The sequence below is a fragment of the Dendrobates tinctorius genome, unplaced genomic scaffold, assembly GCF_039654945.1.
Source record: "Dendrobates tinctorius isolate UK_male_01 unplaced genomic scaffold, ASM3965494v1 ptg000065l, whole genome shotgun sequence".
Taxonomy (NCBI): domain Eukaryota; kingdom Metazoa; phylum Chordata; class Amphibia; order Anura; family Dendrobatidae; genus Dendrobates; species Dendrobates tinctorius.
In genome coordinates this window covers 1,146,138-1,158,223 of record NW_027361733.1, presented here as the reverse complement: position 1 = coordinate 1,158,223, position 12,086 = coordinate 1,146,138, and the positions used below count along the sequence as shown (strand labels likewise).

The window sequence follows — 12,086 nt, the reverse complement described above, 5'->3', positions numbered from 1 at the left end:
TCTCCTCATAGGAGGTTGAGGCAGCTGGAGAGAATGTTAGATCCACCTCAACCATGGTCTGGGGGTAGAGTGGCTGCCGGGGCAGGGGATAGGACACCTGCTGAGGAGTAGGGAAAGGAAGTGGAAGTGGAATCCTCAGTAGGGGTGGTTGGGGTGGGGAGGGGTGGGATGGGGGTGACAGGTGGGAGGGTTAGGGGAGGGGTGGCAGTTTTCTTACCTTCCTTCGGTGTTTTCTTGTCCGTGGGCTTTGGAGCTGCTAGGACCACAGCTGGGGGTTTGGTTGCTGACCTCTTGCCTGTTTTGGCCTTGGTCGTTTGGGCCTTGGTCACTGGGGCCTTGGTCGTCACGGCCTTGGTCACTGCAGGCTGGGTTGTCGGGGCCCTGGCCCCCGAAGCATGGGTTGCTGCAACCACAAATGCCCAGGATCTCTCTCGCTTGGGGCAGTCTTTGTACATATGATCTGCCAGTCCACACAGGTTGCAGGTCGTCTTCCTCGGGCAGTCCTTAGAGCTGTGTCCCGTCACCCGACAAGTCCTACAGGCATCCTTCTTGCAGTCCTTCATTGCGTGCCCATACTTGCCACATCTCCTGCAGTTGCGTGGCATATCCGGGTAGTAAATGAGGCCGTAGGAGTTGCCCAGGGAGAATGTTGGGGGAAGGTGCTGAAGTCTATCCGAGTAAGCCGGGTCCCTGTGAAGTCTGACAGTCACTGACCACTTACCTGTCCAGAAGCCGCAGCCATTCAGGATGTGGGTTGGTTCTGCCACAACTGAACAGAAACGTCTCAGTAAGGTGCAGATGTCCTTGCCTGGGGTATGCGGGTTGCGCATTGAGACAGTAATCCTCCTCTCGTCCCTCTTGATAGGGCAGCTACCTGAAAAGGCAGAGAGGGCTGGATCCGGGCCTCCTGCACTTACCATTTCCCAGAATCTCCTGCAGGCATTCACCGTGGCAAAGGTGACGAAGAAGATCCCCGTCAAGAATGTCTGGACACAGAGGGTTTCTGACCTGGAGAAGCCTCGATCCAGCAGCATCTTCTGGCTGAACACGTCCGAGGACATTTCCGGCACCCTACCATCCACTTCCTTGAGCTTCAGGGCTACTGTCTGCCTCGTCCAGGGCTCCAGGGTTGGAGCTTCCTGGTGGGGCTTCTGGGCTCACTGGGCACTCCTGGTGGTCCCTTGTTCCAAGCTCTTTCCGGCTTTGTTCCCCGAGCTTGCCATGGTTCCTCCTGCAGGTGGTACTTGGAGCCGGATCTGGAACTCTTTCCCAGGGGGTTTGGAGCTGTGTAGATTCTTCTCCCGTCTCCTTCTGGACAAATTCCCGGAAAGGTTTTTGTATCGCTGTTTTCTTTCCTCGAAGATTCCTCAGGACAGCACGATTCTTCTCCAAGTCTTTTCCTGTAGAGCTTAATCCTCCAGCCGAAATCCAATCTCTCCTCCTTCCGATGTCAGCAGGTCTCCGCAGCTCTTCTCCTTCGAGTTCGATCGTCCTCGTCAAGTGTAGATCGTAGCTCTGTGTTCTGATAAGAACAGATACTACACTTGATCTTAGCCAAAAGGGCGAGAAGCGATAACCAGAAATGGTTTGCCGCTTGCAAGGCCACAGGGCTTAAGAGAGTGAGTGCACCATTCCCAGAGAGACTGCCGATACTGAGATGATGCGTGGAGTGAAGTGAGCAAGCTCTTTTTCCATCTCCCTGTTCTAAAAATCCATTTAATATATGGTCCCCAGATAGGGGACGTATCAGATATTAAACTGATAAGAAAAGATTTTTTTTTTTTTGTATTTAGAAGCAACATCCAAGGCACTGAAAAATGTGACCGAAGTCACACAAAAACAGCGCACAAGGCGAGGATTCATGTGGATCCTTCCCGGAGGAGAGGATCCCCAATAAACCCACCCCGTCCCTCCGAGCCAGAAGGCCACAGCGAGGGTCAGGGATCTTCTATGCTCTCCCTAGCCAAGGCCGGGGGAGAGCCGTTTGTCGTGCTCCCAGCATCCAACTAGACTCTCACTCTAGTGGAGCTGCGAGACCTGTTTCATGTTGATTTCTCAGCTGACCGAACCTTCGACCTGGTTTATAAAAATTCCCCTTCCTAACCCTAAGGCCAGGAACAGGGGTGGGAGCTCAAGAAAGCATGAAAGGCTAGGTGCGGCATGCTACGGAGTACAAGACTTGCCCGGTTTCCACTCCAAGCAAGCTCAGACCCCCACCAGGTTGCCACTCCTGGGGTACATTGCACCATAAGCCCTCACACTTACTCAGCCCAGTGACTTTGATCCTGGGGGCCATGGTTTCCACCAGATGGATATACGAACCACCTGATGCACTAGCAAGCGCAACAACCCAGTGTGTATTAGTGTATCAATGTACTAGGATGGTAGGAGCAGGCCACCTTTTCGAAAGATACTACACTTGATCTTAGCCAAAAGGCCGATACTACACTTGATCTTAGCCAACAGGCCGAGAAGCGATAACCAGAAATGGTTTGCCGCTTGCAAGGCCACAGGGCTCAAGACAGGCACCCATTGTGGAGAATGACAAAGACACTACCCTGAGGAAGACATTCAAACCAAGTCTGGGCGCATAACAAAAGCGCAGCGGCTGATTTTTTTTGTTTTCCCAGGATTCCACTCCATGCACTTTTAATTTGCATAGGCCAACCCCTTTTTTGCTAGGCCACCCTCCCCTCACGGTCAAACACGCTTCAGTACTAGGAAAGAGGCCAGAGGAGCACTGCTCCTACACCGCCCCTCTACCCTCCCTAAAAGAAAGGTCTTGCTTTAACTCTCCTGGTGCCAGATATTGTAACCAGCAAGCGAGCGAGCATCCCCCCCACCTGTCTGCTGAGGCTCCCTCAGCAGACTGAAGCTGACTACTACTGCGCAGCTGCTACAGACTCTGGGCTGCCCATTGTGACACGTGTTCCCATTGTTCCAGTGATCCAAAGTGTTCCAGGAATAGAACTCATCCAACCATTGTGTTCTATGAATGGAATGAATCCTATCATAGTGTTTCATGGATGGAACACATCCTATTTACTGCAGGCAAGCAGCGTACCTAGCTGCTGCTGCTACAAGCCACTAGAATACCGTCTGTCAGACAGGTGGACCTAGGCCGAACATTCAAATAACTCGCCAGATAAATTGTTGCTTTTCCATTTAATTCATATATGAATTAATTCAAAATTGAACAGTAAATTTCAAAGTTGAAAGGCCACAAGAGGGGGACAATGTTTCAAAAATGAAATGACATATCATTGCATGAGGGATGTGGTAGGAATTGAATGCTTGAATTAAGGCTGGGGAAGTACTGAGGGGAAGGGACTGCAGGCCTTGTAGCAGGTGGGTGTGCAGAAATGTAGCTATCCAAAGCCAAACACTTTACTGCAGCTTATCACACCTGTACCTACCAAGCAGAAAAGGCCAAGATAGATCGTTATTTAAATGCCAGATTGAATACAGTGCAATGCCTTCCATATAGAGGTGAATAACAATTGCTGTAGTAGTAGTAGTAGTAGTAGTAGTAGTAGTAGTAGTAGTAGTAGTAGTAGTAGAAGAGTTGGTCAAGTTAAATCAAGGCTAAGGATTTGGAAATATGCAACTTGGACCAAGAAAAACTAATTACAGAGCAACTACATTTGAAAAAATCATTCAAATAATGCTTTGAAAACACTACTTGTGTATCCCGATTCAATTCAATCTGTCTTTGGAAACCGCTTGAGAGTGAGTGCACCACTCCCAGAGAGACTGCTGATACTGAGATGATGCATGGATTGAAGTGAGCAAGCTCTTTTTCCATCTCCCTGTTCTAAAAATCCATTTAATATATGGTCCCCAGATAGGGGACGTATCCGATATTAAACTGATAAGAACAGATTTTTTTTTTTTTTACACTCAGATTACAAAAGTCTCCAAAACAGGAAAACTCGTATATCCATCATTGTGTACATCTGATATTTATCATCTTTTGATTTTAACTTCTATTACATACATTCTTTTGTTATTTGCTGTGTTACATTTTTTAGGGATAAATATATTTTCTTTTGCAGGGGGTTACAATATTTAAAAAAAAAAGAAATAACTTCATAAGGTAAGCATGTTCCAATCTTTGGGTTTCCATATCACATTCGCTTTCCTTTCGCCAAATAGCATTTTATCTCTCCAGAAATATAAATACATATAACTAAAACATTATTTCACACACAGTTCCACCGACACCTCCTCATGTTGAAAAAGTATAATGTTTCGAACTTTCCAAAGTGCCATTTTTAAACATGTTAAAATTATCCATGCTACCTTAAAAACGTTTTCCTTTATCCCTATTCCATAAAAAATAATGTTAAAATCTAAAAAGTTCATATTACTTAAAACCTTAATTAGAGTACACATTTTATGCCATACAGATTGTGCAAACTTGCAATTCCAAAATATATGTAAGGGAGTTTTTGGGGCTGTACATTTCCTTCTGGAACATTTCTCGAATCTCACCAGACTCCTCCTGTGCTGAAATTCCCTGGTTGGCAAACAGTCTTTAATACAACACCATAGCAAATCTTTGTGTTCATTGCATAAGTAATTTGGGTTCACATTTGACCAGATCCTGTCAACAATACTAGAAGAGAAGTGATCCACTGGGTTTACAATCACTCTCCCCTCCAGTATTTTTAAAATCTTCTTATGGTTCCTCAGAATGTTCACATCCACCTTTCTCAAATCATACTCCCTTAAAATATTCTCCAAAACCACATAATTTCCAGATGGCAAAAATCTATATGGCCTATTTAAGTGTATATTAAGCCACCTATAACTTCTTATAAAGAAACCCATGTTGTAAATTGTAAAAGATTTTAACCTAGAATCGGGACCTAATAAAGTGCATATGCAATTAGCCAGGTATTTTGCATATAAAAATTCCCTAATGTTTGGGAAACTTTTCCCTCCTTTCCTTTTTGACTTATATAACTCATCCCTTTTTAATCTCTCCATTTTTGATTTCCACAAAAAGTTAAAGCATAATTTAATAATTTTTCTCATAATATTGACTGGTGGTATAAAAATAGTTGACACATATAAGATTATTGGAAGTAAAACCTGTTTTATTATTAAGATCTTCCCCTCCAACGTCAAATTTCTTAGATTCCAAAAGATAATCTTTTTCCTTACCCTTTCAAGCAGTGACTCCCAATTCTTCACATTCCCACATGACTCCGTAAAAAACACCCCTAAAACTTTTATCTCAGTCTCATAAGTTTGCAATTACCATCAAAAACAAAGTTACCCATGGTTACAACACCCGATTTTTCCAAATTTATTTTAAAACCAGATGCCCCACCAAACCATTCCACTGTTCTTATCACTCTGTTAAGACTTCTAAGATCTTGTACTAACACCGTTACATCATCCATGTAAGCTATCACTTTTACATGCTCTTTGTTGCTGCCAGGAATAAAAAAAACATTAATCACTTTGTCCTTCCTAAAAGCGGATAAAAGGGGCTCTATAGCACAAATAAAAAGAATTGGTGACAAAGGGCACCCCTGCTTTACCCCACAGTCAATGCTAATATTTCCCGATAAGATCCCATTAACTGAAATCCGGCTAAAACATAAATTATATAAACATTTGATACGATTGATAAAAACTCCAGGACATCCCATTTTTTCCAATACTGCAAATAAAAACTCATGTGACACCCTATCATATGCCTTCTCAAAGTCCAACGATACCAGTGCCAGCTTTTGCCTCCTATCGGCCACGTCCCATATGATATCTCTTAAAAGAATTAAAGAATCGCTGATCTTACGATTTGGGACTGCACATGACTGATCCACCTCAATTACTGACACAATTATTTTTTTTAATCTATTGGCCAGCAATTTAGCATATATTTTATAATCAGTATTTAACAATGTGATGGGTCGCCAATTTTTTATCTGCTCTTTATCCCCTTTCTTATGTAATAAAAGATAAGACCCTCCTCCCATGACTTAGGAATATTAAAAGAAGACTCTATTTTTAAAAAAACCTCATAAAAATCTTCTCCAATAATATCCCATACAACTTTATAAAATTCAACTGGGAGGCCGTCTACCACTGGTGTTTTCTGATTTTGTAAAGTATTAACTGTATTAAAAACTTCCTCCTTCGTGAAACCCTTCATTAAAACATCTTTACCTTCTTTTTTAAAACACTTATTAAGGCATCCTAAAAAATGACTTTTCAATGACGCATCAACATTTTTCTGGGAAAATAGTTCATCATAAAATGCTTTAGCTTTTGATGCCTTCCCTTCCGGACTCGCCTCTCCCTCCAAAACTTCAATATAATCTTTTTTCCCGCAAATTTTTTTAAAGAAGAATTTTGTGCACTTCTCATCCTCCTCCAGCACTCTCACTCTCGAGTTAAAAATAATCTCTTTCCCTTTTTCTTTAAGGGCTTTATTAATCTTTTCTTTGGTTTCACTAATTAATTTATCCATTTCAATACCATTGTTCTTAAAAACATGGAAACATTGTAGATTAGCATTTAAATAATTATAAAAATGTTGTTTTACCTCAGCTTCTTTTTTACCCAACTTAATAAAAAATTTTTTAATCCTGCTCTTCACAAAATCCCACCATTCCAAAATACACTTAAAACCCTCTTACAATTTTTTAACTTTTCGTAAAACAACCTAAATTTTTCTTTAAAACCTTCACCTTGCAATAGAGAAGTATCCAACTTCCAATGTGAAGATTTTTTCCTAACAGAAGGATTTAAATTTAACGTACATATAATAAACTTATGATCAGAAAAGGGATTGCTACTTGTTTTAAAAGAAGAGCATTTAAAAGCATCGGAAATAAAAAAATGGTCGATCCTGGATGTACACCCTCTAGCCGACCATGTGACCTCAAACTCTTTCTTACTCCCGTCCAAAGCCCATACATCCCTTAGATTAAAAGAGGAAATAATGCTTTTTAGATATGATACAGACCCATCCCGCTCTTTCTTCAATTGGCAGTTAAAATAACCCCCAATTAAAACAGGATCCGTACCTGGTAAAAAAAAGCTGTAAGATTTCAAAGAGATGCAACCTCTGACTTATCTCAACATTAGCATATATACAAAAACAACGACATTTCTTTCCTTCCTTCTTGACATCTACTCTTAGAATCCGGCCAGGATAAATTTCCTCATGTCCCACCACCTCCCATTCTCTTGAACACAGGAACCCTACCCCATCACTCTTTGATTCATTCCCTCCTGAAAAAACCATATTACCCTTCCAAATACCACGTAAAAATTCATAACTCATTTCCCTTTGCAAATTACATTCCTGTAAAAAAACAAAATCATATTTTTCATTATTTAAAAAATCATATAAGGTTGTTCGTTTATATAAATTGTTTAACCCCTGAACACTCAGGGAACATATGGTGATCATCTCTTAACATTTACCACAGGGCTTCCCCCACCCTCATCAGACACTAAATACCTCTCGTCAATTATTAAGGATTTGTCCTCTGAAGCGCTAGAGGGGGATAAAGACCCAAAAAAAGGTGAAAAATTCCCCCGAGCCTTCTTCCCACTCATCCTCCACCTCCTCAGATTCTTTCTCCTCTGTAATTCTTTTTAATGTTTCTCTACTTAAATCCATCTCTCCTTGACCACAGGGAATATTTGATGATACCTGAGACTCTGCCTGCGGTGCCTCACCACTGGGTTCCTCCGAGCTACACCCCGGAGAATCCACTGTTGCACCTCCTGCCTCCTCTTTCTCTACATCCCTTCCTTTCTCCTCTTCCCTTTTGCTTTCTTCATTCTTATCTTCTCTCTTATTTTCTTTCTTCTCATCTTCTTTCTTCTCATCTTTCTTCTCATCTTTCTTCTCTTCTTTCTTCTCTTCTTTCTTCTTCTTTCTTCTTTTCTTCGCTCTTCTCCCTGTTGCTCATATATGGACGTGACGCATCCTCCTGCGGAGCATCACCAGGAGAAGACTGTTCCTGGACTTCCATCTCTGCCACTTCCTCAGCCCGAGTCCCCGAAGCACCTCTACGCCGCCTTGGACACATAGCAATCTGATGCATTTGATTCAGGCATTCCTTACACAAAACACAATCTTCGACCACGTGACCATACTTCTGGCACGCTTTACAAAAGGGTGGCATATGAGAAAAAAACAAAAAAACCCCTGTCCCGTTTTATAAAGACAGTTGTAGGGGGCATTAATACACCCCCCTCCTGATCGGGGTCTTTTTTAAAGATGACTTGGTACAATCTCTTGCCATTCCAAGCCCCAAAAGAAGTTAAACATCGTTTCTTAAAACAACTGAACAAAACTTCATAAGATGTAACCTTACATCTTCTCTAACAAAAGGATTGTACATATGAACGGTGAGAACTCTCTGCTCAAACTGGAACAGAAGCAAAGCGGTGATACCTCTCATCACTTCTACATGCTGCTCCTGTCTAAAATGAGCAAGAACCTTCTCACACAAACTTAATGAGTTAAGAGTCACGTCATGCACACCTTTGTTTGAAAAAGACTGCACACAAAATAATCCTCATCGTTGATCTTCAATAAGGAAGAAAAGATTCTTGAATGCAAGAAATTTAAGTTCTTAACTTGCCTGTAATCCTTCTCCACTACGAATCGGATTGTGTCTTTCAGGAAAAATTCTTCCGCCTCATTCTCCATTTTCCTCCAACAGCACAAAAAAAACCTAGCAAAGTTTGTAAAAAAACTTGACCAGGCTCGATCCGCTCCGTCCAACGTATCCAGAATCTCCCGTCACCAGAAGTAAATCCTCCACCAACTGAGAATCCTTCCACGCCGAAGCAGACCACTTTCCTTCCTTCCCAATAGCAGCAGTCTAAAAAGACAGGCCGAGTAAGAGATCTGGTGACCACCACCTGCCCTCTGACTCCAACACTAAGATCGAAGCCAAAAGGCCGAGAAGCGATAACCAGAAATGGTTTGCCGCTTACAAGGCCACAGGGCTTAAGACAGGCACCCATTGTGGAGAATGACACAGACATAACCCTGAGGAAGACATTCAAACCAAGTCTGGGCGCATAACAAAAGCGCAGCGGCTGATTTTTTTTGTTTTCCCAGGATTATACTCCACGCGCTTTTAATTTGCATAGGCCAACCCCTTTTTTGTTAGACCACCCTCCCCTCACGGTCAAACGTACTAGGAAAGAGGCCAGAGGAGCACTGCTCCTACACCGCCCCTCTACCCTCCCTAAAAGAAAGGTCTTGCTTTAACTCTCCTGGTGCCAGATATTGTAACCAGCAAGCGAGCATCCCCCCCACCTGTCTGCTGAGGCTCCCTCAGCAGACTGAAGCTGACTACTACTGCACAGTTGCTACAGACTCTGGGCTGCCCATTGTGACACGTGTTCCCATTGTTCCAGTGATCCAAAGTGTTCCAGGAATAGAACACATCCAAGCATTGTGTTCTATCTATGGAATGAATCCTATCATAATGTTCCATGGATAGAACACATCCTATTTACTGCAGACAAGCAGCGCACCTAGCTGCTGCTGCTACAAGCCACTAGAATACCGTCTGTCAGACAGGTGGACGTAGGCCGAACATTCAAATAACTCGCCAGATAAATTGTTGCTTTTCCATTTAATTCATATATGAATTCATTCAAAATTGAACAGTAAATTTCAAAGTTGAAAGGCCACAAGAGGGGGACAAAGTTTCAAAAATGAAATGACATATCATTGCATGAGGGATGTGGTAGGAATTGAATGCTTGAATTAAGGCTGGGGAAGTACTGAGGAGAAGGGGCTGCAGGCCTTGAAGCAGGTGGGTGTGCAGAAATGTAGCTATCCAAAGCCAAACACATTACTGCAGCTTATCACACCTGTACCTACCAAGCAGAAAAGGCCAAGATAGATCGTTATTTAAATGACAGATTGAATACAGTGCAATGCCTTCCATAGAGAGGTGAATAGCACTTGCTGTAGTAGAAGAGTTGGTCAAGTTAAATCAAGGCTAAGGAATTGGAAATGTGCAACTTGGACCCAAAAAAACTAATTGCAGTGCAACTACATTTGAAAAAAGCATTCAAATAATGCTTTGAAAACACTACTTGTGTATCCCGATTTCAATTCAATCTGTCTTTGGAAACCGCTTAAGAGAGTGAGTGCACCATTCCCAGAGAGACTGCCGATACTGAGATGATGTGTGGAGTGAAGAGAGCAAGCTCTTTTTCCATCTCCCTGTTCTAAAAATCCATTTAATATATGGTCCCCAGATAGGGGACGTATCAGATATTAAACTGATAAGAACAGATCACATTTCAAATAAGCTTCATTAAAATCAGACATACATCATAAAATTCAAACAAATCAACAAAGACTAGAATAAAAATATGACATAAAACAAACAAAATCTGATTTTAAAAACAAGTTAAGTCTTTAAAATGAGTGTAATACATACATATATAAAACTGAATCCTTTTAATTTGTTGAGTCTTATTTTACAATTCATCAGAAAGAAAACATTTCTGTCAGAATAAAATAGTCATCCCCCAATTACATAAAATATGGCTTAAAACAAATCTGATTAAAACACAATTAAGAGCATAAAAAATAATATATGCATGTAATTTACATATGTAAATACGAATTCCAGATTTGTAAACACCATAGCTTTTTTGCTTCTTTGACTCCCATTTTATTACAGTCTCTCAAATAGTAAGAATACATTTCGCACAGAGCCAGTCCAATGCAATCATTTACAGAAATAAAATCACGTTTAAATAGTAATATGTTTCTCACCTTCCATAGAGCTTATTTAAAACAATTAATCTTAAGCCATGCCACTCGTGCCTGCTTCATGGTAGGGCAATTAATGATCCCATATATAATTACATCGCAGGATAGTGTTTGTAACCCACATATCCATTTCAGTAGGGTACCCACTATTTGCCAGAGCTCCTGCGCATAGGGGCAGTCCCACATTAGGTGGAACACTGACTCATCTGGTGCACACCTATCTCTTGGGCATCTAGCACTGGCCACCAGCCCCCTATGGTGCTGAAAATCTCTTGTTGGGAGGCATTGGTGAACTACCTGCCAGGCTAGATCCTTTTGTGGGTTACTAAGAGCCAGGTAGGCAACGTTGTTCCATATTAGCCGGCATCTAGAGATGGAGAAATTAGATACATCCTCCATCTCTTCATGACCTTTACACATAATTGTTAGTTTCCGTTGGTCATAAAGAAACTGGTGATCCACATGGGCTAAATCATACTCTGTAATGGTGCTCTCCAGGGCCCTGTATTGCTCCGGGGGTGACAAAAGAAAAGGGCAGTTAACATTCATGATGAAATTTAACTTCCTAAACATGAATCCCATTGCATACCTCAGGAAACATGAGAAGGCCCTTTCATTATTTAGACTTTTGCAACAAAACACGAAAAATTTTATAAAAATAAACAGTTTTAAGTTGGGAAACGCCTTGCCACCATTCCTCTTATTTTTACTAACCACCTCCCTCCTCAATTTCTCCATTTTGGATCCCCATAGGAAATAAAACATGGGTTTCATGAGCCTTTTTAAGTAAATGGAGTTTGGGGGAAAAACCATAGCAGCGTACAGAATAATGGGAAGCAAGACCATCTTAATTACAAGAATCTTACCCTCCATTGACAGCTTACGGATTTGCCACAGGGAAATTTTTTGGTTTAATTTATTTAGTACCAAATCCCAGTTTTCTTTACCATCATTTTCTGGATTAAACAAGATGCCCAGAATCTTGATTCCAGTTGTTTGTGTAGGGATCCGAGGGGGGTCTGATTCCCATTGGCCCATTGTCAAGCAGTCACATTTATTAATATTTACTGTAACTTAAAACCAGATCCAGCACTAAAAATTTCAGTAATTAAAATTGCTCTGTTAATAGATGCTGAGCTAGTCCCATACACTGATATATCATCCATATAACCAAGAGCTTTAACTTGGTGCCCACCCCCACCTGGAATAAAGATCCCTCTGACCACCTTGTCCTGACTAGTGTTGAGCATTCCGATACCGCAAGTATCGGGTATCGGCCGATACTTGCTGTATCGGAATTCCG

General features: G+C 41.7%; 2 protein-coding genes, 2 non-coding genes and 3 pseudogenes across 6 annotated transcripts in view; 1 reads left to right on the top strand and 6 right to left on the bottom strand.

Moving 5' to 3' along the window:
* The window catches only part of LOC141094652 (uncharacterized), an 803,576-nt gene that overhangs the window by 93,829 nt on the left and 697,661 nt on the right, over nucleotides 1-12,086 (bottom strand). The window lies entirely within an intron of this gene.
* LOC141094650 (uncharacterized) overlaps nucleotides 1-12,086 on the top strand; it is a 68,067-nt gene that overhangs the window by 40,894 nt on the left and 15,087 nt on the right. For all 3 annotated transcript variants that reach the window (XM_073580480.1, XM_073580481.1, XM_073580482.1), the window contains one exon: nucleotides 4,056-4,096. The gene's annotated coding sequence lies outside the window, so the exon portion shown is untranslated. The remainder of the gene's footprint in view (nucleotides 1-4,055; nucleotides 4,097-12,086) is intronic.
* On the bottom strand, nucleotides 1,453-1,574 carry LOC141095028 (U2 spliceosomal RNA; annotated as a pseudogene).
* Nucleotides 1,619-1,800, bottom strand: LOC141095002 (U2 spliceosomal RNA). Its single transcript, XR_012233248.1, has one exon. It is a non-coding gene; the product is annotated as a U2 spliceosomal RNA (small nuclear RNA).
* On the bottom strand, nucleotides 2,315-2,479 carry LOC141095033 (U2 spliceosomal RNA; annotated as a pseudogene).
* LOC141095014 (U2 spliceosomal RNA) lies at nucleotides 3,729-3,930 on the bottom strand (annotated as a pseudogene).
* LOC141094985 (U2 spliceosomal RNA) lies at nucleotides 10,145-10,333 on the bottom strand. The gene has a single exon (XR_012233240.1). It is a non-coding gene; the product is annotated as a U2 spliceosomal RNA (small nuclear RNA).